This window comes from Mandrillus leucophaeus, unplaced genomic scaffold, assembly GCF_000951045.1.
Source record: "Mandrillus leucophaeus isolate KB7577 unplaced genomic scaffold, Mleu.le_1.0 Scaffold333, whole genome shotgun sequence".
NCBI classification, from domain to species: domain Eukaryota; kingdom Metazoa; phylum Chordata; class Mammalia; order Primates; family Cercopithecidae; genus Mandrillus; species Mandrillus leucophaeus.
Window position 1 is genome coordinate 2,707,013 of NW_012103510.1, and position 26,649 is coordinate 2,733,661.

At 43.7% G+C, this 26,649-nt stretch overlaps 1 long non-coding RNA gene across 1 annotated transcript; it reads right to left on the bottom strand.

Annotated features, from left to right (window-relative positions):
* Nucleotides 1-269: 269 nt before the first annotated feature.
* LOC105545626 lies at nt 270-17,630 on the bottom strand. Its single transcript, XR_001006959.1, has 3 exons — nt 17,493-17,630; nt 12,563-12,619; nt 270-509 (listed from the first exon to the last, which is right to left on the bottom strand). It is a non-coding gene; the product is annotated as an uncharacterized LOC105545626 (long non-coding RNA).
* Nucleotides 17,631-26,649: the final 9,019 nt, after the last annotated feature.

Here is a 26,649-nt window from a genome sequence, read left to right on the forward strand (position 1 = left end):
TGCCTACCTTGTGTCATTACCATGAGGATTAGCTAGGTTGATTATTGTTAAGCGATCAGCACAGTTCCTGGCACATAGTAAACCACAGGCAAGTGCTTGGTCTCCTTGTCCCTGTTGCATTTGACAGAGGACTTGCCTTAGTAGCGAGCTCTCTCTCCCCTGATCTGTGTGGCTCTGGGATGTGACCTAATAGAAACAGATCTAAAGAGCTGGTGAGGATTGGGTGGAAAAGAGATCGTGAAACAATGATCAACACAGAAACTGCCCTGGAGATTTTCTAAAAGGTTCTCGCATTCCTTTAATTAACTTCCATGAGGGAAAGACAGAAATCAAATTATTAAGTCAGGAGAGAATGCTGACATTTAGGAAAAGAAACGAGCTTTGATGTCAAACAATCTTCAGTTCAGATGGACTCTCGCTGTGTGGCTTTAGGAAAGTTGTTTAACCTCTCTGAATCTCAGTTTCTGTACCCAAAAAGTGTGCATAGTAATCCTTTCCATTCAGGGCTCCTGTGAGAATTAAAAGAGATGACGTAAGTCAATATCTAGCTCAGCCCTGCTGTCTTAAACACACCTACAAAATTTTGCAGCTCTTCCTATCAAGAGGTGGAGTTTATTTTCCCGTCGCTGAATATGGGTTGACCTTGTGAGTGGTGTTGATCAGAAGAATGCAGTGGAGGTGACCTTAAGGGACAATGCAGCTTTCACCGGGGCCGTCCTGAAGCACTGCCCAGAGACCTGAGATCAGGAAACTGGTCTAGCCTTCTGGAAGACTAAGAGGCCCCAGGGAGGAGCATCAGGATATCCAGTCAAGTGTCCCAGCACAGCTGCTAGACATGTGCCTGAGGTCATCTTGGGACCTTCCGGCTGAGACAAGCAGAAAATCACACAGCCAGTTTACAAAATTGTAAAGCAATTCTGGTTGATTGAAGTCGTCCAGTTTTGTGGGGAGGTTGTGTTATACAGCAAAGGCTACTTGAAACAGCCCTCAGTATAGACTGGTTGAACTGAATAACCGTAGAGGTGAAAAATCTCTGGAAAAACACAGCACATGCTTTTAAGCACAAGCTGCTATTATTATTCGTACAGACTAGTTATAATAAGAATACAATAAGAGGTAACAATGCAACAATCATGGTTGTCTGATGACTTCTTATTTCCTGTCCCCTGGGAGAAGACCACAGTCAGCTGGAACAGGTTTTGACAGGCTCAAATAAGCATCAAACTTCTTTGCACACAAACATTTTAAATCTCTCCGTCTTTTCCTGTCTGTAATAGCTCTGCATCGCCTCACTGGGCCACCTGGGATGGTGCCACAACTCCTATTAATATTGCCATACGTGGCAGCATTGCACTCAAGTCCCACGCTCTCAGCTGCCTGTGTGTGGCACAGAGCCTATTTTTAGTGTTTTACATCTATAATTATGTATGTTTCACTGCCTCTCAAATGCATATTTGCTCTGGGGAGAGGTTGTGCTTATGTAATCTCAGCTATTTTTGATAGGACAAAATGTGTTATACCAACCTGCTAAGTCTCATTCAACCAGAGCAAACAGTCCAACAGTCTCTTCCTCACTCAAACTCCCATGTAAGCAGGGGTGATATTTGAGACATTTTGAGTACTGGTGAAACATTGTCACTGACAAATCAGAATAGAAGCAGCCATTACATCACATCGGTGTTTATAGCTCTGTTTTTAAGGGCCAATTCAGACTACAAATCTATTCATGATTTTTACAAATTAACATTCCCTACAAGGAAACCAATCAACTGGGAAGGGGAGCTCAGTGTGATCCTGGTGTTATCCGGATGACATCAGCCTTGCTGACTGCCTGGATCAGTTTCCCAAGGTGTCATGTCCTTGGCCAAGAAGTTTTTCCAATGCAGTTTTCTAGCTTGGAAGGAAGAAGAACTGGCAAAGTCAAGACCAACTTGGTGGGCCTCAGTGATGGAAATCTGGGGCCCAGGCCTAGCAGATGAAGCAGGTAACCTGGAGAGGTCCCCACTGTGGACATGCTGCAGAGATCCAGACAGGGAGATGGGTGAGGGTCAAAGCAGCTGAGCAGCTGACAGTGGGAAGCAAGCAGATAAGGGCAGGACCCCAGGCCTGCAGAAACCAGGAGATCATAAGATGCCCCAGGAAAGGGGATTCTGCCTAGGGGAAACACACAGTCTTTTACTCATTCACTTACTCATTCAGTGGATATTGACGGAAGTGTCTACTGGGAGCCAGAGACTGCCCTAGTTGCCAGGGAAACAGATAAAAACTTCTAGCTTACTTACAAGATATCTGTTTTTCTCTACGTATTAAAATGTTTAAATAGAAAACTTAGAAAATACAGAAAAGAATAAAGAAGAAACCCCATCTTCTGGATTGTCATCTCTTGAAGACCATCCTTGTTAAGGTCTGGTTCATCTCCTTATTTGTACATGGTATATGCTTTTTAACCTCAGAATTGGAATTGTATCATATAAACTATGTTTCACTCAGTATTATATTTCCAGAAGCTTCTTACACCTCTAATAGTTTTTGTGAATATGACTTTTAGTGGCTGCAGAGAATCTCATTTTGGGGACTTGCTATAAATTTTATAATGGCCCTCAATTCTCATCAATGTTGCCTCCAAATAAAAAATATTATATTTCCCCTAAAATTGTCATTTATGGCCGGCCATGGTGGCTCATGCCTGTGATCCTAGCACTTTGGGAGACTGAGGTGGGCAGATCACCTGAGGTCAGGAGTCTGAGACCAGCCTGGCCAACATGGCGAAATCGTCTCTACTAAAAATACAAAAGCCGGGCGTGGTGGCACATGCCTGTAATCCCATCTACTCAGGAGGCTGAGGCAGGAGAATAGCTTGAACCCTGGGAGGTGGAGGTTGCAGTGAGCCGAGATCATACCACTGCACTCCAGCCTGGGCGACAGAGTAAGACTCCATCTTAAAAAAAAAAAAAAAAAAAAATTGACATTTATATGCCACAAAAACATGCCACCTAGTACCTTCATGAAAAATGAAAATAGAGTGGTGGTGTCTTCTATTTGAGAAGTATATCAGAACACAAGTGAGTGAAAGTTATAGTACTATATCAAATAACCTTAATTTGCTCTTGTTTGTACAAAAATTTTTAAACTTCCATACTTTTTCATACATTATTTTCACTATTATAACTAGCAAAATGGTAATAATTGTCATTGGCAAGAGTACAGAGAAATGAACACTTATATATTTCTATTGAGAGTTCAAATTTCACTGTGTTGAAAGATTTTTAAATGCTCAGACCCAGCATTCACCTTCTAAGAATTTATGTTAAGGAATTAATGTTATAGATGTGTACAAAGATTTATGAAAAACAATATTTATATCAGCATTATTTTTGTGCTTAATACATAGTAACTTCTAAAAATGGAAGCTATAATTACCAGTACTAGCATCACCAATTCCTTTTCCAGCCCCATCTGGCTTTTAGAATAAGAATATTATAATTAATACATTTTTACATTGGGTTTCATCTCTTTCCAGAATTATTTTTTGACACTTGCATTGTTTTATAATCACGTTAACTGCAATTATTAAGAAATTAACTTGAAATTTTTGGTTCTCTGTTAAGCAATGTTTCTTTTATATTGCTTTTCCTCATATCTGAATTATTTATTTTGCTTCATTTTTCAGCCACCTGGAGCGTTTCTTTGATGATTTTTGCTTTCAAGAAGTAATAGTCACAACTTATGTTGTTTATGAATCTGTCCGCATAAGATTATCTGCACACTTTCAGAGGGCTGTGACTGGGATTGCAGACACCACGCCAGGAGTGGAAGCACCAAAAAGATTGCAAATATACAAGAATAGCACCTTGGCTGCATATAGTCTTAGTTCTCAATCTCAATCCTCTGAAAGTTTGTGGATTTTGATAACATTTTATCTTAGAATTTGCTAATAAGTGTGACCTAGTGCAATTTCTTTCTTTCTTCTTTTGGAGGTAATTTGGGTACTTCTATCCCCACCCCAGAGGACTAAATGATTATAGGATTTTAAATTTTGTTATCCTTGAAATGCAAACATTTTAGCCATGTATGCATCAAAGAACTCTTAGAGGGGATAGCAGATCTTTTCTTAGAAGGCCATACAGCTTTCTAAGTAGGTCATAGGGTCTGTAGAGGCGAGCATGCAATTCTGCTGTTGTAGCAGGAAAGCCGCCAGAAACAATGAATAAATGAGCAGGCATGGCTATGTTCCAATAAAACTTTATTTGCAAAAGCAGGTGAACAGCCTGCCAGGGCAGTTTGCCTCTAGATTCTACAGACACAAGTCTTGCTTCAACTCAGGGGAATTTTCTGTCATATCTTGAGTTATTTTTTATCTTTCATTTGCTCTGTTGCCACCATTTAAAAATCTTACATAGAGAGTTGATCTGTAGCTTCCTTTGTAGTTTCCTCTCTCCTTTTTCTTTCTCTCTTTTCTTATTTTCTCCATTTCTTGTCTTCTTTTCACTCATTCTGGGAGGATTCTTTGAGCTCACTTCCAAATTCACAGATTCTGTTTTCTGTTCTATTCAATCTGCTCTGTATTGCCCTAATGACACTAGAAAATTTCCATGATTATGCTTTTCACTGGGAAACTGTCTTTCTGGATTTCAGGGATTTCCATTAAAGGAAACAATATCTCTAATCTTATGGGAAATACCAAAATGAGAGATCACTTTCACCCTTGTTTATTGGTATAGTTTTACATCATGAGAGAGGATTTGTTTTGATTTCTCAAAATAAGCTCTGTTTTTTAAATCACAGACACTTTTCCTACCTCTGTTACATTTTCTTTTATTGTACATATTTGCAGAGGGAAAACCATTGATCCACCGTTACAACTTGAGAATGATTCTGTTAGAAACTTATTTAAGTATGTTACTCACAGAGGGGAACAGGATTTGTTGGTCTATTCTGTAGGTATTTTTCTAGTTTGGAGGTTCAGTTGACTATGATGAACAGAAGGTGGGTGAGTGGGAAGGTGCAGCAGGAAAATGCACCATTTCCTGGTGGTTTCTTTTCACCCTGTGCAGGCACTAGGGCAGCAGCATCCACAGTCATCTGCAGGGCTGAGATTTGCTCACTCCACTGCTAGGGACCCTCTCCTGCTCGTCCTCACCTAGCCTTCCCAGTGAGGGCTCCATTTACTCTCCTATTGAGGCAGGAGGCAGAACTCGACTCTGGAGGTGGGGCTTGGACACCAGACCTGATGGAGGACCAGCTAAAACAGGTCAGGGGCAGAAGCCCTTCCCCATAAGACGCACCCATCAGTGTGCCATGTCAGTTTACCAGTGCCATGGCAATGCCCAGAAGTTACTCCCCGCCCTTTCCATGGCAACACTCGACAACCCAGAAGTTACCTCACTCATTCTAGACATATCTGCATGGACCACTCCTTATTTTGCATGTAATTAAAATTGGGTATAACTACGAGTACAGTGGCACTTCTAGGCTGCTACTCCGGGCACACAGCTTATAGGGCAGGCCTGGTCTGTCTTCTGCTGTACATTGCTGCTTCAATAGAAGTGGCTGTTTAACACCACTGTCTTGCCCTTGAATTCTTTCCTCGGGGAGGCCAAGAACCTCTTGGGCTAAGCCTCAAACCGGGGGCTTGCCTGTCCTGCATCAATATGGCAGGAAGGTTTATTATTGTCCCGAGCACGTACTTCTCTGCCATGACTGTACTACCAGCCCTAAATCGGGGCAGCAAATCCTTGCTTTCAATGAGTCTCCTTAGCAATAGCTGTTTTTTCCTTCCCACACAATTTACACCACGTAAAGTCTGGTGTGAGTGGTGCTCTTGGCTGTTTCCTAGAAGGGACAGTGGAACAATTCCTCAAGTCCTTTAATCTGCTCCATACCAATGACCCTGTGGTCCACCATAGTAAATAACATGAACCCAAGATTGAGGGGCTTTTGCAACTCCTAGGGAATCCCCTTCACTTTTGCAGGGGCCCTTCCCGTGCCTGCATTAGACAGTAGCCTTCCTTCAACCGCTTTCCTTCTCCATCACATCCTTTAAAGAAAAGTACTCCAGTTTCTAGGTTATCCATGGCTTAGTTTCTTGTGCTGATAAAGATTTTCTTTCTTTCTTTTCATTTCTTTGTTTTTTAATTTGGCCATAATAAGGTTTGGAGAGGCAAGGGAAGTAAACAGATAAACTCGAATCACTCTCTGAAAATGGAAGCCACAGTTTCTTCTTGATTCCTTCTGACAACTTGAATTAACAGACTTGGAAACTTTTCTCTTGTGTCTTGCAGTAACTCATTTCAGTCAGGAGGCACTTGTGGTCCTCCTTGTTCGGAACAGTTCTCTCTTCTCATATGCCTGTAATTTTTCTTTGTTTGCTTCTATTCGTTAACCCATTTCTAGGAGTTCTGTCAGAGATTGTGTGGGTCCCTGTGTGAACAATTCAGGCCAGGATGATGGGAGAATGGAATGGATTAAAGTGGATGGAGTTGAGTTTGGCTGATTCGAAGATCTAGAAGCTGAAGGAAGAAGAGGGAGCTAGAAGAGGCCAGGGTAAGGAGGTCAGCCTGGAAGGGAGTGGTGGCAGGAAGTTTGGACTCCCTGCTCAAGGTTCCTTGTCTGTGTTTGGTATTTCCATTGGGAGCCTTTCTATCGTGAGCGCAAAGTCCAACTTAGAGGGAGTTAACTGAGGAAGGGAAACCAAGCCGTAGTTCTGGTTTCAAGTAGAGCTTAATTTAAAGTAAAAACAACATCCTTGAGAATCCAGTTTCTGTCACCTCCTTGTGCTTCCTGCTGTGTTAGATTGATTCTGGGGTTCACTGTAGTGGCCTCTAAAACTTCTGGGTGATAAAGCGGATACAACAGCCCCAGCCTTACCCCTCCTCCTCCCCACCAGCTCAGTTCCAACAGCGTGGAGCTTGGATCTTTCCCTTGGTTTCCACTAAATATTTTTTTAAATTAATAACAGCTTTATCGAGATGTAATTTACATACCGTACAATTCACCCACTTAAAGTAAAATTCAGTGGTTTTAGTATATTCACAGAATTATACAACCATCAACACAATCACTTTTAAAAAATTTTCATCACCTCAAAAAGAAACCCCATTCCCATTAGTAGTCACTCCCCATCCCTCTTTCCCCCAGCCCTAGGTAACCACGAATCCACTCTCTGTCTCTACGGATTTGCCTGTTCCAGACATTTCATACAATAGGTGGTCTTTTGCATTGGGCTTCTTTTACTTTGCGTGATGTTTGAGAGGTTCACCTGTGTTGCAGCATGTGCCTGAATCTTATTTCTTTTCATGGCTGAATAATACTCCATTGTATGGATGCATCACATTTTGTTTATGCATTCATTGGTTGAAAGATACTTGGTTCGTTTCCACCTTTTGTCTATTACAGTGCTGCTGGAAACATTTGTGTGCATTATGTGAACGTTTGGTTTCATTTCTCTAGGATATGTACTGAGGAGTGGAATTACTGGGTGATATAGTTCACCTTTTGAGGAACTGGCTGTTTTCCAAAGCAGCTACACTATTTTACACTCATACCAGCAGTGTCTAAGCGTTCAATTTCTCCACTTCCTTGCCAGTCTTGTTCAGATCTCTCTATCTGGTGACAGCCATGCTTATGTTGTGAAGTCATATCTTATTGTGGACTCCCACTAAACTTTTGAGATCGGACCACCCTGAGTGCTGAGACCATTCCTGAATCAATCACTGTGTCAAGGTCTATTTTGTGCTGGATTGACCAGACCTGGGTCAAGAACCTCATCCTGGAGATCCTTCCAGACCATGTGGACTCAGAATGAAGAGAAGGGTTGACTCTAAGTTCAAAATCAGAGTCATTACTAGAGTAAGAGGAGCTGGAATGCTGGTAAGATGAGAATTCGTGTCTACTAAAGCTCGGCTGCCAGTAGTCTGCTAGGGCTGTGCCCTGACCCAGGCCTGGCTGTAAGTTGGCTTCAGGATTTAGTTCCAAGGAATTGCTGGTCTGGATTTCCCCTTCACTGTGCCCCTGACACCATGGCCACTTATCTGTGGCACTGACCAGTTCTAGAGGCTTTAGCCTACTCTCTCCTCCAGTTCTCACTGTAGCAGGGCTGTTGGTGAGGATCTGCAAAGACAGTTTTGAAATTTCTATCAAACAGACCACTCCTTCCCATTCTAGAAATCATGAATTCTTCAATCTGGCCCATCTGCCGTGTATCTAACAGATGTTCCTCAGACCTCCCGGCCTATAAATACCACCCTTCACTAATACCCAGTATGGATAAGTTTTTTCTTATTTTTATTTTTATTTTTATATACAGTTGGTCATTTTCTGGGGAATCTGGGAGATAGATAGGTATGTGTTTATGTTGTTGTCTTCCTGCACTAGATAAGTAACTCCAGCGTGCTTATGACTCAAGCTATCTATTTCAAGACTGGGTTAAAAATGATCCTACTTCTACTAAAAATACAAAAATTAGCCAGGCATGGTGGTGTGCTCTTGTAGTCCCAGCTACTCGGGAGGCTGAGGCAGAAAAATCACCTGGGTGACAAAGGGAGTCGCTGTCAAAAAAAAAAAAAAAAAAAAAAGATGATGCTACTTCCAAACACATCATGTCTTATTGGACACTCTCCACATGGTCAATAATATAATAGAAGTCAGCTGTCACCTACTGAAGATTTACTACATGGTGGGCGCTGCGGAAAACACTTTCATGTATTACCTCATTTAATCATGAAATCCCCATGTTATTCTCACATTATAGGTAAGGAAACTGAAGCTCAGAGAGGTTAAGTGACTTGTCAAAAGTCACATAGTAAACCCTGACAATTCACATGTAGTGCTAGAATTTTTAAGTGACCCTGCCTACAACTGTGATCTTCCCATCACTTTATCTATCCAGACCCTCCCTCCGATCCTGCAGAGCCTCCTTGTGAATATGAGAAACCCATCCGCCGTTCCTGGTTTGGCCATCATCAGGGTCTGCCTGGCCTCTGGAGTAATCTGCTCTCTGGCTCCCTGACCCCAGTCTCGCTTCCTCCGATCCATTCTTTGCCGTCCAGCCAACATGAACTTTCTCCAGTGCAGCACTGATTGTATCACTGCCTGATTCAAAAGGCTTCAAAGCCAAGAGTTGGAAACTCCTCAGTGCAGGGCATGGCCAGGCTCCTGTGATACCGTCTCTCTTGCTGCCTCCACACCCTGTGCTCTGCTGCTCATGTGAACCATTTGCAAGTCCATCAATGCACCATGCTGCTTCTCACTTCTGTCTTTGCAACACTTGTCATTTTGTCTTCTTACCTCTGTCCCCACCCCTTACCCCTCCCCAGTTTCTCTTCTCTGTGCTTTTCATCCTTCAAGGCCAAATCCATGTAGCAGCCTGTAGAAGAAGACACTTCTTCAAGACCACCACCACAGACATAGCCACCAGGCCTTTGGGCAGGGACACAAAGGCCGCGTAGCTTCGAATCACACCAGTCTACCTGGTTGGCCTGCTTACTAGGTTGTCCTCAGTGTCAGAATAGGAAGACTGCTGTGGTCCTCTGGTCGACCTGAAACCCTTTTCTTAACAGAGTTCAAAGCTTAATCCATATTCCATATGGCCCAGCTCATGTTCCCTGGACCATTTCAACAACTCAGGCATAAGGAGACTTGGCCAGTTTTTCCATCTGCAGATTGAAAGGGAATGTTTCCCCCAGATAATCTCCAAGGCCCTTTTCTACTCTAAATTTCAAGATTGCAAGTACTATCTTATCTTAGGGTCTACACTCAGCTAAACATGGTCTCACATTTCCCCATCTCTCTCTGTCTCCTTGCCCCTTGTTCCTTGGTTACTTTAGGGGTACAGCCTGCTCCTGGAAAGTCGTCTGGGTTGTAAGGAGTGGGTACTGCGCTTCCATTATTCCTGAGTCCCAGGGATGGCAGTCCTGCAGACTGAGGATTTGAGCCGCGGGTCCCCAGCAGGCTGCGTGTCCTACTTGAGCAGGAATAAAAGGCCAGGTTGGATGCCTGCAGGAAGGGCAAACAAACCCATACATTTTCTACAACAAAAAAGGAAAGAAAGAACGAAAAGAAATATTGATTATGTGGCATTGAAGTGCCTGGGGCTTTAACAGACATTCAAAATTGGACGCATTGCTCAAGATCAATAGTAGGTTTTATGCTTCTGACCTAAAAAGTACCAGCTCTATGTAATTTAAACACTGACAGCCATGAGGATATCTCCTAGCATCTGGCCTGCTTTCCTCAGGTACCCTGGACACATCTGCTGGCTTCTCTGCAGCCATTTTACTTTACTTTTCTTTTTTTTTACTGGAAGATGACGGTAGATAAATAAAAGGATTCTTTTCAGAAATGTGGGATCAACTGCTTCTGACATCAGTGCCTGAAATGGTAACCTCAGACAGCAGTGTTGCATGGCTGAAGACAAGCAGGTCAGCTTGTAGACAGGAGGCAGGGAACAGGGGTGGGTTTCTGAGGTTGGAAATGAAGGACAGGAGAGATGAGTGCTTCCTGGCCAACCTCCCAGGCCTGGTGCTGTGCGAGGTGCGCACAGGTTCTTCCCTTGTCTTTGTGGCAGCCCATGGGATGGGAGGTGCCCGGTTTACAGAGGAAAAAATCACAGTAACTTTCTTGATTGAGTGGGGATTTGGCTGCAGCTAATGGGGGAGAGGGGGGTGAAGATGATTTCTAGGGGGACATTTGGGTCTAAGAATTTTTATACGTGCATATGCATGTGTATGCAGACACACAGTCACACATACTTCTTGTTGGCTGGGGGACAAACAGAAGCAGAAGAGGACTGTCGCTGTTGTGGCAATGGGCTCTGATGGCCTGAGATTCCATCCTGGCTCCATTGATCATCAGCTGTGACTTGAGACCAGTTACTTAGCTTGCCTTTCTCTCAGTTTCTTCATATGTAAAATGGGAGTGAGAATCATAATTAATCATAATAATATCTACAGATTAGAGTTCTTGGGAAGATTAAAAGGGTCACTGCAGGTAAAGTTCAGCACGGAACAAGCACAAGATAAATGTTAGCGAACTTTAGTAACCAGTAGGCAGGCAGGTTTGGCAGAGACTGTGGCTGTTTCAGGTTGCCAGGATGCAGGTTGAGATGTTGATTTCAACAGTGAGTCCAGTTCAGCAGGGGCCGAGGTGAGCCAACACCCACCCCAACATCCCAGGCACATGCACACAGCTAAAGCATGGCACCAGCCTTTCAGGAGGTAGGTTCCTACCTGTGGCTCCAGCTGCCCTCACAATATCTCAGGCAGCGCCCTCGGGTCCTCACTGGAGGGGGCACCTTAACTGGGTGAGCCTGCAGCTTTTCTGGGTGCCTAACCCCCACCCAGAGATGATCTGTGCCCCTTCTGTGCTTGCTTTGTTTAGGGGCACAGAGTGCATTTGTTGGGCAGAGATGTATAAAGGTTTTTTTTCCCCCCTTAATTTTGTGGCAGGATAAGACAGTTAATCTGTTTTGACATGCTATCTAAATGGCCCTCAGATCAGTATACGGAAGAAGCCATCCATAAGTCATGTCTTTTATACACATGTACTGGTGTGTACAACAGGGAGAGTTATATTGGCTGCGAGAGGCAGAATAATAATGGCCGTTATTATGGCGAATTCAGGGTCGCCACATTCACTCCACATATCAAATCCTCTTTCAATGAGGCCAGCTCCATCAGCTGTCAGATTCTATTAAATATATCCCTCAGACCCACTGACCAGCTGACAGGAGAGAAACTCAAAACCACACACCCCCCATTAGCATCATAAAATGTGAAGTCAGCTGGAAGGGATGATAACAGAACTGAAAACAGAAGAGATGAAAATCTGCAATGCCCTTGTGTCCTCCTAAATAGAAACCCCAAGAGTTACAAACACACCCATAAAATACCAAGGTAAAAACAACAGCAACAACAACAACAAAAACACGACAAAGATCATCCTGTTGTATGCTTCATAACACAGAATGGTTCTTTTACCTTTTGTTAATGTGAGATTTGCATAAATGTTTCATGAGGTTAATACAATGCATAAACCAAAACGTTTATTAGGCAACATCTGTGCTGTTTTCCCAGATAATGCAATGTTTCTTCAGAGTCAATGAAATATAACCTATCATAAGGTTTGGTTGTTAAAATACTTGTACAATGGTTGTGATCATATTTAACGCTTTTGCAGATGCTCTGGTTCTACCAGAGAATTTCTTAATCAGACAAGAGCTCAAGATGGCTGGCACCTTAAAAGAAGGTGTAGAGGTTCCCTTGGAGACAGAGCAAGAGAGGAAAAGAAAGATTTCTGTGAGCTGACTAGATTTGCTTCTTTATTTCTTCAATCTAACTTTCTAAATTTGGATTTGTTTGCAGAGATATTCACTTAATACTTGAAGGAAAAAACAATTAGATCTGTACTTAGAATCTACCAAGAAGCAGAGAGTGGGTCAAAATGCCCAATGGCTTTGTGCAGCTACAATCCTATCATGATATTGGTTCCATATGGGACTCTTTAAAGCAAAAAACAAAAAAAGTTATGAGACCAATAATTTTTAATGAAACTTGGCTTAGCTCACAAGCAAGTCCAGCAGATGAAACAGCAGCCCAAGCTGGAAACACGATTTTTCTTCTTCCTGGCAGGGATGAAAGAAAGCATCGTTTCAATTAAGAAAGAACCTAATGGAGATATGTTTTGTATTATCCATTTTATGCAAGTAGACATTTAGACATTCTCTCTCCACATCTTTAAGGGAGTCCCTCTCTTTCTCTGATGGCTGTGTGAGATCATTTTAAATGTGGGAGCTTTCCTGACCCTACTTTTTGGGTTGGACTTTTGATGGAAAGTTTTAGTAATAAATTGTTGAAACCTCTTGTCTCCATCAATTTGGGGCAGATTTCAGAGGTAGAGAAAGTTACCAGAAAACGAGGAGGCGGTCTATCTATCTGTCTATTATCTATCTATCTATCTATCTATCTATCTATCTATCTATCTATCTATTATCTCTCTATCTCACTGTAGCATGAGATTTCCCAGTAGTGACATTTTGGCTGGATAATTCTTTGTTGTAGGGGGCTGCCCTGTGAATGGTATGATGTTCAGCAGTTTCCCTGGCCTCTACCCACTAGATGCCAGTAGCATCCTTCCCCCAGTTCGTGACAACCCCAAAAGTCTCCAGTTATTGCCAAATGTCGCTTGGAGGGTAACACTGCCCACCAGTTGAGTGTTTTAGTATTTTTCATGAAACACTTGGACATTTGTTTACTGCCATATCTGGGTGTCCTCTGTAGGACTATTTGCTTAAGGACAAGCGTGACTTTTTATTTAGGTAGCATCTGAGTCTGCTCGTCTCTAGTGGTCTAGCTGTGTCTGGGTTGGAAAAACTCCACATGTTAGAACACAGAGGAAGAACACGGGTTGTAAATGGCGGCCCATGCTGCCCATGCAACCGTGGAATGAAATGAGCTACAGAAGGATCCTCTTGCCCAGGTTCCTGCCTTCAAATGAAACAACTAGGCTCAAAGAGAGTTGGTTCAGCCATCACAAGTGTCCAGCTGGGGTGGGGGATCTTCCCAGCACCTCCACCTTGTCTCTGCCTTGCACATCACTCCATTTTATATTTCCCAGAGCTCTTACTGCTATTTGAAATGATCTTGCTTATTTATGTGTATACATTTGCCTCTATTTTCAGTTGACTGTCTCCCCCACTAGAATGCAAACTCCATGAGAATAAGGACTTTGCTTGCTTCAAGTGGCAATGTAGCCTCTTTATCCAAACTTGGAGGCTTTGGTATCGGACCCAACATCTGCTGCTTATTAGCTACCCTGGCTTTGGGCAGCCTTTTAGCTTCACTAAGCTATATTTTCCTTCTCTGTAAAATAATAATATTAATAACAAGATTGGTTCCTATGTGATGGAATTAAATGAGATCATACTTAACACATAATAGGTGCTCCACAAGTACAAGCTCTTACTGCTCAGCCACCATGATTATACCTAACACAGTGGTGCCTGGCACGGAAAGAAACACAGTCAATATTAGTGAAGTAAACGAATGAATGAATGAATGAACAAATTCTCTTGTGTCTGTCTCTAGTTTTATTTTATTTTTTTAAGACAGAGTCTCGCTCTTGTCACCCAGACTGGAGTGCAGTGGCCGAATCTTGGCTCAATGCAACCTCCGCCTCCCAGGTTCAAGCGATTCTGCTGCCTCAGCCTCCCCAGTAGGTGGGATTACAGGCACCCACCACCACGCCTAGCTTTTTGTTTGTTTGTTTGTTTGTTTGTTTGTAGAAACAGGGTTTCACCATGTTGGCCAGGCTGGTCTCAAACTCCTGAACTCGGGTGATCCACCTGCCTTAGCCTCCTAAAGTTCTAGGATTACAGGTATGAGCCACCACGCCCTGCCTCTAATTTTAAATTTCTCTTGTCACAGATGATAATTTGCTATCAAATCCCCTTTTCTATTTTCACTGGAGCTGGAATGCCATGGTCTAATAGAATGTTTGTTTCTAAGCAAGTAATTATAGCAATCATATATAAATAAAATATACAGGGAGCAATATATACCCCATTTTTTTCTTGATAACATCCAGTTGGTGGTATGTCTTCTCTTAGGAAATATCATTCTCTGCAAAGGACTTCATTATTTTCTGAAATTCAATTTCATGCTGAGCCAGACAGTCTTCTTTTTCTCATGGGTTTGTGGGGAATCTGTCAATATCCCAAACTAGGGGAAAGTTGGCGAGGGACAGTGGCAAGTGGAGTGCTTGGGTGAGAGGCAGTGCAGTTCTTGAAGGAAGAGGAGCGCTTGGGTGAGAGGCAGTACAGTTCTGGAAGGGAGAGGAGCGCTTGGGTGAGAGGCAGTGCAGCTCTGGAAGGGAGAGGAGTGCTCGGGTCAGAGGCAGTGCAGCTATGGAAGGGAGAGGAGTGCTTGGGTGAGAGGCAGTGCAGTTCTGGAAGGGAGAGGAGTGCTCGGGTGAGAGGCAGTGCATCTCTGGAAGGGAGAGGAGTGCTTGGGTGAGAGGCAGTGCAGTTCTGGAAGGGAGAGGAGTGCTCGGGTGAGAGGCAGTGCAGTTCTTGAAGGAAGAGGAGCGCTTGGGTGAGAGGCAGTACAGTTCTGGAAGGGAGAGGAGCGCTTGGGTCAGAGGCAGTGCAGCTATGGAAGGGAGAGGAGTGCTCGGGTGAGAGGCAGTGCAGCTCTGGAAGGGAGTTGAGTCCTTGGGTGAGAGGCAATGCAGCTCTGGAAGGGAGACACAGTGCTTGGGTGAGAGGCAGTGCAGTTCTGGAAGGGAGAGGAGTGCTTGGGTGAGAGGCAGTGCAGTTCTGGAAGGGACAGGAGTGCTCGGGTGAGAGGCAGTGCAGCTCTGGAAGGGAGTTGAGTCCTTGGGTGAGAGGCAGTGCAGCTATGGAAGGGAGACACAGTGCTTGGGTGAGAGGCAGTGCAGCTCTGGAAGGGAGACGCAGTGCTTGGGTGAGAGGCAGTGCAGCTCTGGAAGGGAGACGCAGTGCTTGGGTGAGAGGCAGTGCAGCTCTGGAAGGGAGTTGAGTCCTTGGGTGAGAGGCAGTGCAGCTCTGGAAGGGAGATGCAGTGTTTTGGGTGCATGTGACATCGCTCAGTCTCTTCCTGCATCCAAATGGCAAATCACCATGTGTGAGAAATATTCTCAATCAGAGAAGAAAAAGAGATGTAATTATGTCATTTATAATGAATTCTGAAGGAAACAAAGAATTTAAGAAGGAAAACTCTGGAGACGACCAGAGATCCGAAGCCTTTCGGATCATCTGAGCTGCCCTGGAGAAGACGCATAGCTGATCAAACATTCGTGCCGATCATAGGAGGCCGTCCCAGCCCCTGAGAATGCTCTGGAGGAAGCAGAAAAACTCAGGAGCCCCAGCAAACACAGTCCAGCTTTTATTAAAGAAATTATACGCTCCTCTCAGCTTCCACTCACATCGATAATATCAACTTTTGGACAAACGCATCTCTCTGGGGAACAGGTTCTGAGACTGGCTCTTAATCTTCTTTCTTTGAAGTATCCAAGGGCTTAAAGGCATGTGTCAATATCTGGGGCCTCTGGCCTTTGTAGGAGGGGGTTTGAAAGGGTCCTGCTGTGGAGGAGAGTGAGACCACCAGCATCCACATCCCCCTTTCCAGGCTGACTGTTTCCATTCAGCCAGCCTTCAGCCTCCAGACCACCACCTGCCCACGCTGCAGTGAGAACTCCCCGAGGATCCTGGTGTCTCATAAAGAGGTGGTCACCATGCACCTCTTGTTTTAACACAGGCCATTCTCAGGGGGTTCCACTTTCAAGGACAAAATATTTCTGAAAGATTGATTATGGCACTTATTATATCATATGATATGGAATACCATTTACTAACTCTTTTGAAATTTATAATCAGAATTGAGTTTACGAATATCTTTGTATATTATGGTCTTGGCCAGCATTTCCCAAGTGTGCCGCTAAAGTAACAGCCAACACGTAGTTCCTGTGTGTTCTCTCACAGGCCCTGTGCTAAGCACACGCTTCATCAGATGCACTCTTCACACCAGCCCCAGGAGATAAGTATTTTTATGCTCATTTTATTGAATCCAGATCCCATATTTTAACCTAAGTTTTTGTGGTCAAGTGAGTTTGTAAAAGTCAGAGTTAACCAAGATTAATGGATTTTGTTACTATAGAAATTTTCAGCTTTTTAATATGTTTATATCCATTAGAAATCTCCGAGAGGGAGAATAAAATATGTAAACTTTTCCAAACAAACTTTACCATGGAACACTTTTTTCCCCTAGTGTTATTTCCAAGGGTGAGTTTTCTGCAGGAACCATGCTAGGGAGGGTTATGTTCCTAAAGAGACACAGACTCTACTTTCTGGATTAGTCACAAGGCTACAAAGTGGATCATTGAATGAGTTTTTTAATGAATTCTTATGCTTCTACAAACTACTTTCAAAATTGCAACATCAGAATTGAAAACTTGATATAGAGCCAGGGTTATACCATGCTGGATATGAAAAGTCATGGGAATCTTTGGCAGAATTTTCACTGCTTATAAAAACTCTCACCCAGCTCCTTCATTTTACCCTCTAGGCGATTTCCTAACTTACAAGATTTTTGCCAGGACTGGAAGAGATTCTTTCAGCAGAACCTCTACAACTTACCTAACAGCAGGGGCTAAACAGTCCATAGACTAAATCTGGCCCGCTGCCTGCTTTGTAAATAAAGTTTTATTGGAACACATCCATACACATTCCTTTACATACCGTCTAAGCTGCTTTCCCACTACAAGGGCAGAGATGAGTACTGTAGCAGAGACTGTACAGACCACAGAGCCTAAAATACTTACTATGTGGCCTTTTTCAGAAAAAGTTTGTCAATACTTGCCTTAGAGCAACATATTTACAATGATTATAGAGCCTGGCTACAACGCAAAACTTCTTCAGTAGAAGCCACTGCCTAATATACCAGAAATTCAATTTGAGGCAAGCAATTGCCATGGTTTACCCATTCTTTAAGTTCAGAGATCCTATGTAAAGCATGTTTTCTGCAGAAAGAAAAAGGAAAGAGACTCCTGCATCGATTGAGCTGTGATTAGGTACCTGGAATGGTGCATATACTGTCCCATTTATAACAATTTAGATAAGCAGATGGTGACCTCATTTTATGCAGAAGAATATTAATTCAATGAGATGAAGTCATTTGATCAAGGCTATACAGTAAAGAATTTGCATCTCAAACTCTGACTCAAAGATGGGTGCTGATTCTATAGAATGGTTAAGAGTGAAAGATCTGGAATTACCTAGCCAAGATTCCAATTCTAGCTCTGTCACGAACTAGCTTTGTGACTTGTGCAAGTGACATAACTGTGTGCCTCAATTTCCTCACCTGTGAAATGGGAAGGAGAAATATTATTTTAACAGGGTTTTGAGAACTAAATGAGTTAACCCGTGATACCTGGCATATTAAAGGTACTGAGCACGTGTTCGTTGTTAATGTTAAATGGGGAGAGCCATCAAAGGATGGAGGATGACATCTAAACTTCTGGCTTGAACAAATTCTGAGTAGGGATGGTATATTCACCTCATCAAATATTTAAGTGAACCTCTTGAGAGCAGGGAGTATTTTCTTGTGTCTTCCGTACACCCCCTGTCCCCTCAAGTGCCTTGGACAACATATTCCACTGATGCTTACTAGTTAGTTGAAGGTGGAATTGGGGAAAGGGGACTATCAGGAAAGTTAAATTTTCTTTTAATTTTTAATTTTTATAAATTTAGGGGGTAAAAGTGCAGTTTTCTTACAGGCATATATTGCATAGTGGTGAAGTCTGGGCTTTTAGTATGCCCATCACCTGAATAGTGAACGTTGTACCCAATGAGTAATTTTTCAACTTTCACCCCCTTCACACAGTGTCCCACCTTTTGGAATCTCCAGCGTCTGTTATTCCACTCTGTGTGTCTGTGGGTACCCATTGCTTAGCTCCCACTTATAAGTGAGAACATGTGGCATTTGACTTTCTGTTTCTGAGTTATTGCACTTCAGCTAATGGTCTCCAGTTCCATCTATGCTGTTGCAAAAGACGTGATTTCATTCCTTTTTATGGCTGAATAGTATTCCTATACACACACACACACACACACAAAATTCAGGAATACTGAATAGTATTCATATATATATATATATATATATCTCCTATATATATATCCTACATATATATCTTATATATATGTCACATAGGAAAGTGGAATCTTGAGCTCCTAAAACTGTTGGCAGAATGAGCTAATGTGGGGAGCTTGGTTGGCACTAGTGACTGATTTTTGCTTCAGAGGACTGCGCCTTTGTCTAATATTTCAGTGATCCACCATCCCAAACTTAGTGCCTTAAAACAACAATCATTTATCATCTCTCCAAGTTTCTGTGAGTTGATTGAACACTGTGGGGTGGTTCTTCTGTTCCAGGTGTTGCTGATTAGAGCTGGAATCATCTGGGGACTCAGTTCTGCTGGAGAAACCAAGAGGGCTGTTTGACATGGTTGCAGTTGATACTGGCTGTGGGATTGGAGTCCATTCAGGGCAGTTAAGCAGAGCACCTTGATTTACCCCCATGTGGCCTCTCCTTTGACTTGGACATCTCACAGTGTAACCACTGGGTTCCAAGGGAAGAAAGTTTAACTGTCTTTCTTAAAGTCTGCACTTGGAAGTCCCAAGACAATTTTTGTGCCCAAATTCAAGGAGAGAGGAAATGGACTGCCTTTGGATGACAAAGAATTAGTGGTCATCTTTAAGCCACCATAATCAAACTCCTAGACCCGTGTCTGACCTTGCCCTGGAGCTGGTCAGCTGCAGCCAGCATCTTCCTCGCAGACAAGTCACTCCCATTATTCTGTTTGTGAGGTTACCCAGGTCTTAACTTTCAGTGGGCATCTCAGTGTGTGACCACTGCAGTCTGTTCATAAGGCCTGAAGGAAGGTATTATCACGCTCCCACGTTGCCCTTTCATTGAGCTTCCTAAAGCAGTTTCAACCCTGCCCACACCTCTGCCTCCTCAGATCTTCATCCTCTACACCTAAATAACTCTCACTTGCCCTTCCTATCTCAATTTAGGAGCCACTTCCTCCAGGAAGCACTCCCCTATGTCAGCGTTCTCAATGCATCATGATTTAACCCTCCCTTACCTGGCTCTGCCCTTCCAGTCATTGCATTTCTCCTTCAAGTTGTCACAGGCTGCTCACTTCTTGCTCATCTCCATTAGACAAAAGATTTCACAGAGGGTGGGATCATGCTTAATTCTCCATTGCATTCTCAGAGCTTCACATGGTTCCTGGGATCCAGTTGGTGCTTAATAAATGAAATCTCCCCACTATTTCCTACTCTCCTACTCCCAGAATCCCAGGCTAAAGATTGACAATTGGAAGAGCGGAAGCCAAGGAGAAGTTAGTAGGGAAGGCCTGAGAGCCCAAGGGGAAGGGAACTGAGAGATGCTAAGAACACGGTGCAGGTAGGGGACCATTTTGCTGGGCCAAGAATTCTGGTATCATTCACTCAAAGTCAGGCACTTGTGTCCCAATGGTTTCCTGAGCTATGGTAAAGTCTTAAACCCCAATAAATGCTTTATTCACATCCAAGAACACATTACGTCTTGGCGCGGCTCAAAGACCCTGCCTACAGTGGAGAAGAGGGCACGCTGAGAAGGTCACATCTTTGGGCTCCCCCTGAAAATGTTCTTCCAAAGCAAACACATGTGAGTTTATAAAGGCAGGTTCATAAAAGAGAAATCAGAGGGGAAGTTGTGGATCTAATAATGCCCCAATCCCTTATACTTTCCCACAGGCATCTGGGGCCTGACCCCCCAGTCAGATTGAGCCACCCACCCAGATGATAGCTGGCCTCTAAGCTGAGGGGCCTGGGGAGGCTTCAGTGATCCCTCTGCTGTAAATGTTGCCTCGGCTGGCCTATAACTCTGGGGCTGTGGAGGTGAGTTTTTATTCATAATAAGTAGCACCTGGCTGAGCAGGGGCCTCTCCCACCCCCAACATTCCAGGTCATACAGGCAGAGCCCAGGCTGTGGTCTTCTGGGGACAGGTTTCAAAGCAGCTCCATAATGGTCCTCCCCTGGGTACTAAACAAAACTGCTCCTCGGTTCACCCTGACTTTTTCGTGTCTAAGAGCCATGTCCCACATCCCAGCTCACAGCATCGACCTCTTCCTTACTTATTCTGCACAAAATGCAACTGTATATTTCCTGCACCCCTTGCTTCTGGTATCCCAGAGCAGAGAAGAGGATTGAACTAAAACTGTAGGGGCAGAAAAAATAAAAGCAGCTATCATCCTTAGCTTCCCCGGGCACGGCATTCACATGCCAACATTTGTCACACGCAAATGAACGTGCTGTTCCCAACATGATAAATTTCACATCAGTCCTGCTGACTTGGGTTTACTAATTGCCAGATAGCATTTTCTTTGTTAAGCTTCACTGTGATCATCACACTTTTTGTTGAACTGACAGTAGAAATATTCCACAGCCAACAACCGAAATGTAGCCCAATGCACGAGGACCCTGATCTTTCATGATGGGAGTACACGCAGGTACAAGTGTCATTGTTCAGGCCTCCAAGCCTCCAGTCTCTGAAACTGATGTCTGTGCAGGGCTTCCTGGGGCTGCCATAATGCACAACTTCAGGAAGATGCCATTCACACTGTGCTCCTGTGCCCAACATCCCTGGAAGTGAGTGGAGTGCATGCTACACAGTGGCCCTGGAAAACTCCATTCTGAATCTGGGGATGTGGCTGGGCAAAATGCAGGGAAACTAGTGAAGTTGTTTACTAAAGGCAACTGGAGCAGGGCCCAGGGAGAGAGCACCTATATTCAGAAGGCTGTTCTACGTTGTGCTTTTTAAATTCTGAGCTGCCTGCCTCCCTCCCCAAGGCCCTTTGATGGAGGCATCATTAGTTTTACTGGTCAAGTCCAGCTGTCAAATGATACCCAGAGAAAGAGAGGCAGCCTGGATACTAAGGGATGATTAGAATACAACTGGCGTTTGGGGAGAGTAAGGGGAAACCCTGTGGAACTTGGGGGTCCGTTCCCTGTGAGGGCAGTGACAGAGTGAGCCACAGGGAGGTCTACTCACCTAATCTGCATGCTCCCTTACAGCAATGAGATGCAGCCTTCTTATCAGCTGAAGAATTCAGCCAGCCGGTCAGGGTCGCATACCACACAGTGACTGGGCTTGGCTCGGCTGTCTAGCCAAGAACAGGCTGGTCTTTGTTCCTGTGTGACTGGGGGTGCTACTCAGGGATGGAGAATCTAGGGTGGGTGCAATTATGAGATTTTTTTTAAGGTATAGAAATTGTATCTCCCATCTTGGACCATGGGAAAATAAACTGAAGGAGTATGATGTTGAAAGAGGAGAAAGTGGGGTCATTTTCATTGCTGGAAATTCCTCTTCCCAAAAGTGAGCCATGAGTTCACCTGCCTTCCTATTGTTGCAAGAGCCACCACTGGGGTCAAAACAGTGCACTTAACTTTCAAATCTGGTTCACCTTCTCCTGAAGTCATATCCCCTAAGGACTCATAATCCCAAAGTCTTGAAGTTTAAAGAATTCTTATAGGTCATCCATTCATCCAGCCATCAATCCATCCATCTATTCATCCATCTATCCATCCATCCATCTACCCACCCACTCATTCACCCATCCATCCACCCCGCCTTTTACCCACCCATCTACCCACCCACCTGTCCACCTATCTATACATCCACTCATCCATACAACCACCCATCTACCCATCAATCCATGCACCCACCCATTCATCCATCTAACCATCCATCCATCCATCCATCCATCCATCCATCCATCCATCCGTCCATGCAACAACCATTTGTTGAGAACATACTATTTGCCACCCAGTGGTGAACAAGAGAAACAATGATGCTGCTGTCATGGAGCTGACATGCTACTGGGGAAAATGGACAGTAAATAAGTAACCAAACAAATAAGCAAAACAATTCCCAGATCATGGTAGATACCCAAAGAGAGAAAACCAACGAGACATGAGAAAATTAGTGGAGAGGCCTAGTGTGATGAGGAAAGGCCTCTCCAGAGAGGCAACATTTAAGCTGAAAGCTAAAGGACAAGAATAAGCCAACCATACAAACTAAAAATGAAAACAAAACAAAACAAACAAATGAACAAAAAATGGGAGAAGAGCATTCCAGGCAGAGAGAACAGCAAGTGTTGGTTAAGAGGATTCTCTCAAGTGGTCACAAGCTTAGCAGGTTTGAGGGGCAGAAAGAAGCCCAGCATGGCTGGAGCAGGGGGAACTTTGCAAAAACCTTTTGTTCAAGTGAGAATAACACAAAATCTAATATAAAATAAATCAGAGCAGAGGGATTCAGATAAAGTCTGGTTAAAACCACTGATAAGATTCACCTCTGCCAGAAACTAAGATCTCCCCTGTAATATTCAGCATTTGTTTGAACTCTTTGGTGATGCCAAACCATTACCTCCAAAATCAAAGTTTATGGGCAGCTCAGGAGTGCATAAGTCTCAAGGGAGCAGGGCTTATGGCAGGCAGGGCTTTCCTTGAAGTAACATCTTCCCAAACAAAATTTCTGCATATTTGCTGAAGGGTTGACACTCCATCGGCCAAACAACATCGGGCTGTGGCTTCCCCATCCCAGCCAGTTGTAGGCTTATCCAGCTGGTTCTCACTGAGCAGTGCACAGGACATATTTCAGACCAGGAGACTTTGAAGTATGTGTTCTCTTAAGGCTTAACAATGTCAAGCTTCATAACCCAAGAACTGGCTTGCTAGCTTCCTACTTTAAATTGCTCATAATTTGAAACATGCAAACATTTCCACTTTATCAAGCAGGGCTACTAAACATATTATTGCTGGAACCTGCATGTTTTATGGTCTCCATACAACCAGGGAGCTGAGTTTTATTAAAATAGACTGTTAAGAGGCTCAATTCATTATGGAATCTTTCAAGCCCCAGAATGAAAGAGTTTTGTTTATTCTAAGGGCAGAAAAAAAGTATGGGGAAGAGAGTAAGGATGACTCTGTGTGTGTGTGCATCTGTGCGTGTGTGCACGTGAGTGTGTATGGCAGGAGAAGAGGTGGGAAAAAGGTAGAGACCACCAACAGTCTCAGCCCTGGCCCTCACTGCCCCTTCCACCCCACTTCTTGTACCAGCTGCCTGACTGAGGCCGAACATTTGTTTGTGAGTCTGTTACTTATGGTAGAGCTGGGTCTGGCTTCAGGACAACTGGAATTTAGCAAATAAGGGTGATCCTCTAGAGGGAAAAAAAGAAGCTCAAGGGATCCCTTGAGAGTGAGCACACCAAGGATTTAAAACATGGAATCTATTGAACAAACATGAACCAGGCACAAAACTTTTAAAAAGGATATTGATGGTGCAAACAGGTCAGGCTACATCTTTCCATTCAGTATATTCCTGGGATGAGGGCAGTGTTTAATGATTTTTAAGGATAAGACCATGTAATAAAGCCATTCCTATGTATTTAAGCAACCTTCATTACTTGCTGGAGCAGAGATATGGAACTTCTTGTAGCATGTTGCTCCTAGCCTACTATATCTCATTGGCATGCTAGTCCCCATGTTCTCCTGATTACAGAGGTAAGGTCTTGAGACTATGTGGGATGGTGAAGAGGTATCCACCTGTCCCCGTATCCAAGTTAAGCCTGCAGTTAGATTCTAGCCCCAGACTAGTGTCTGTCTGGCAGCAATTGAATGAGAGACCCCAAGTGAGACCCACAGAAGAGCCACCCAGCTGAGCACAGTCAACCCATAGTAATGGGAGAGATAATAAATAGTTGATGTTGTTTTAAGTCACTAAGGTCTAGGTTGATTGATTATGTAACAATAAGTAGTCAAAACACCACAGTTCACTCCCTTCTTTTACTTGAAGGATTTGGGGAAAAAAGCAGTTCTCAGAGGGTAGACAAAAGTGTCTTCCAGTCGTTCCGATTATAGTGATGATAATAATAATAATGATAGCTGTCATTTATTTAGCACCTAGAATACACCAGACACTATTTCCAAGTGTTTGATTTTATATGTCACCTGAGTCACATTCGACTATTGTCTCCACTTTACAGTTAAGAAAACTGAAGCTCAGAGTCTGAGTCCACAGTCCTGGCTAACTCTACAGTCCAACTGTTGCAGCCAGGCCTAAAACCCTGTGACACTGCTGTCAGCACAAGGTCCTGCACATGGGAAGTGCTCAGCAATGTTAGCTGGCACGAATTACACCAGCAAGTCCTCTGGACTCTCCCTTCATCCCACCTTTACTAAGTATTGCCTGGTTTCCAGGAACTGTGCTGGATTCTAGGAGTGTCTCCAAAATCTGGTATGAAACCCACTGGCCTCCCTCTGAAGAGGCTGTCACAGGCCTTGTCTGGGCATCCTTTAATCTCTGCAACCACAGTGCCTGATGCAATGGTTGATCCTGCATTAGTGAACAGTGTTTAGGAAATGGGTTTATGAGTAAATTACATATGAATAAACAAGGGATGGGTGGGTAGCTGGATAGATAGACAGATGGATGGATGTACAAATAAAGTATATTATGGTGCACATATATTTTAAGCCTCCTCTGGAGTATCTCTCATAGTGCCTTTAATTTTATAGTGTCATTCTCATCTCTCTCTGATTTTTTTCTCTATTTTTTTTATTTGGTCTGGGTCCAAGGCAAATAGGGTAGGGGAGTAGGATCTGGCCATGCTGGAGGTTGGAAAGGTGTTAACAAGCTATAAATGACCTTCCCTGGCCTATTCAGGCATAAGTAATGTCCCCAAATTGCCTACAGTCAAAACTGCCAATTCCAAGCTGATTGCAATGAATCAGGCTCCCCCTATACGCAATAATGTGATCAATTTCTCATTTCGCTGAATAAATAAGCTGGAAGATGGGGAACTGTCTCTGACCCACCGTTAACCTCCTGCCTCATTATTCATATCAGACCTATGACATACATGTAAGAAATCCCTGGTTCAATTTTAGCTAATTATTTGTTAGGAATGAAGCCTCTGTGAAGTGTTACTGAGGGTACAAGTATCCAGGGACCTCCAGGCAGAGAAAATCAGACTGAGAAAGCCTTTGTCTAGAAAGAGGAAGGCTGGGAAGCAGCTTCCTTTTCTTTCCCCAGCCATAAGCTTAGTGTTGGTGTGTTCACGTGTTTGGCACATTTATTTGCTTCCAACTGTGATGCCCTGGGAATTTATGACAGCGTTGACTATTGTTATCTTATACCTTTTTATTGTAATTAGTGCAGATCACCCTCACAGATCAATTCTTTCATTGGGAATAAATGCTGCAATAGTCTTTCCCCTCCCCCTGCCCCACGCAGTGTCCCCCTGGTGTGGACACTGAGGAACTAGAGCTTTGGGAAACATTAACAATGTTCATTTAATTGGCTGGTTGCCTCTAGAGAGATTTCTGGGGATGTGCAAAATTATGTTTGTGCTTACTGGGAGGGGTGAAGCCCATTCAGTGACTTTGGCAGATGCTGCCTGCAGAAGTGCCAGACTCTATTGACCTGGTCCAGGGGACAATGGTGGCTTCCTTCCCTGGAATAGGACACTGGTGGTGGGACCCTGGACCTGCCCCAGAGGCAGTGTGCATGGAAGGTTACGACTGTTTGCCCTTGCCAGAGCTCTATCTGAAATCAGCTTGGTAACTCCCCTGAAATTTCCCAAGACTAGCAGAATACATGCTATTCTTAGGAGTGTTTGTGTTCCTTAAGAGAATAAAAGCCTCTGTCACACGGTGGCTGCTGTATCACCTTTGTAATGCTCTAGTCCTTTTCCATTTTCAGAGTTCCTGAGAATTTCCCCCAAGCACTCTCACCTCATGAGATTTATTCAATGAGCAGGTCCATTTATTTTATTCAACATATACATTCTAACATGTGTCAGGCACTGGGTTTGACTTTGAGGGTAGAGTATGGAGGAATAGCATTATCAGGTAGTTTTGTCTCAGTGGAACTTTCAGTATAGTGGGGAGTCATAATATTTAAGATAGCATTGTGATGAGCAGTGAGTTAGGGGACATCCATGAAGGTGTAGGGCACAGAGGAGGTGGTGGATTTGGGGATCAGAGGGGCTGACCTGATGGTCATTCTAAAGGATGAAAAGCTGTGATT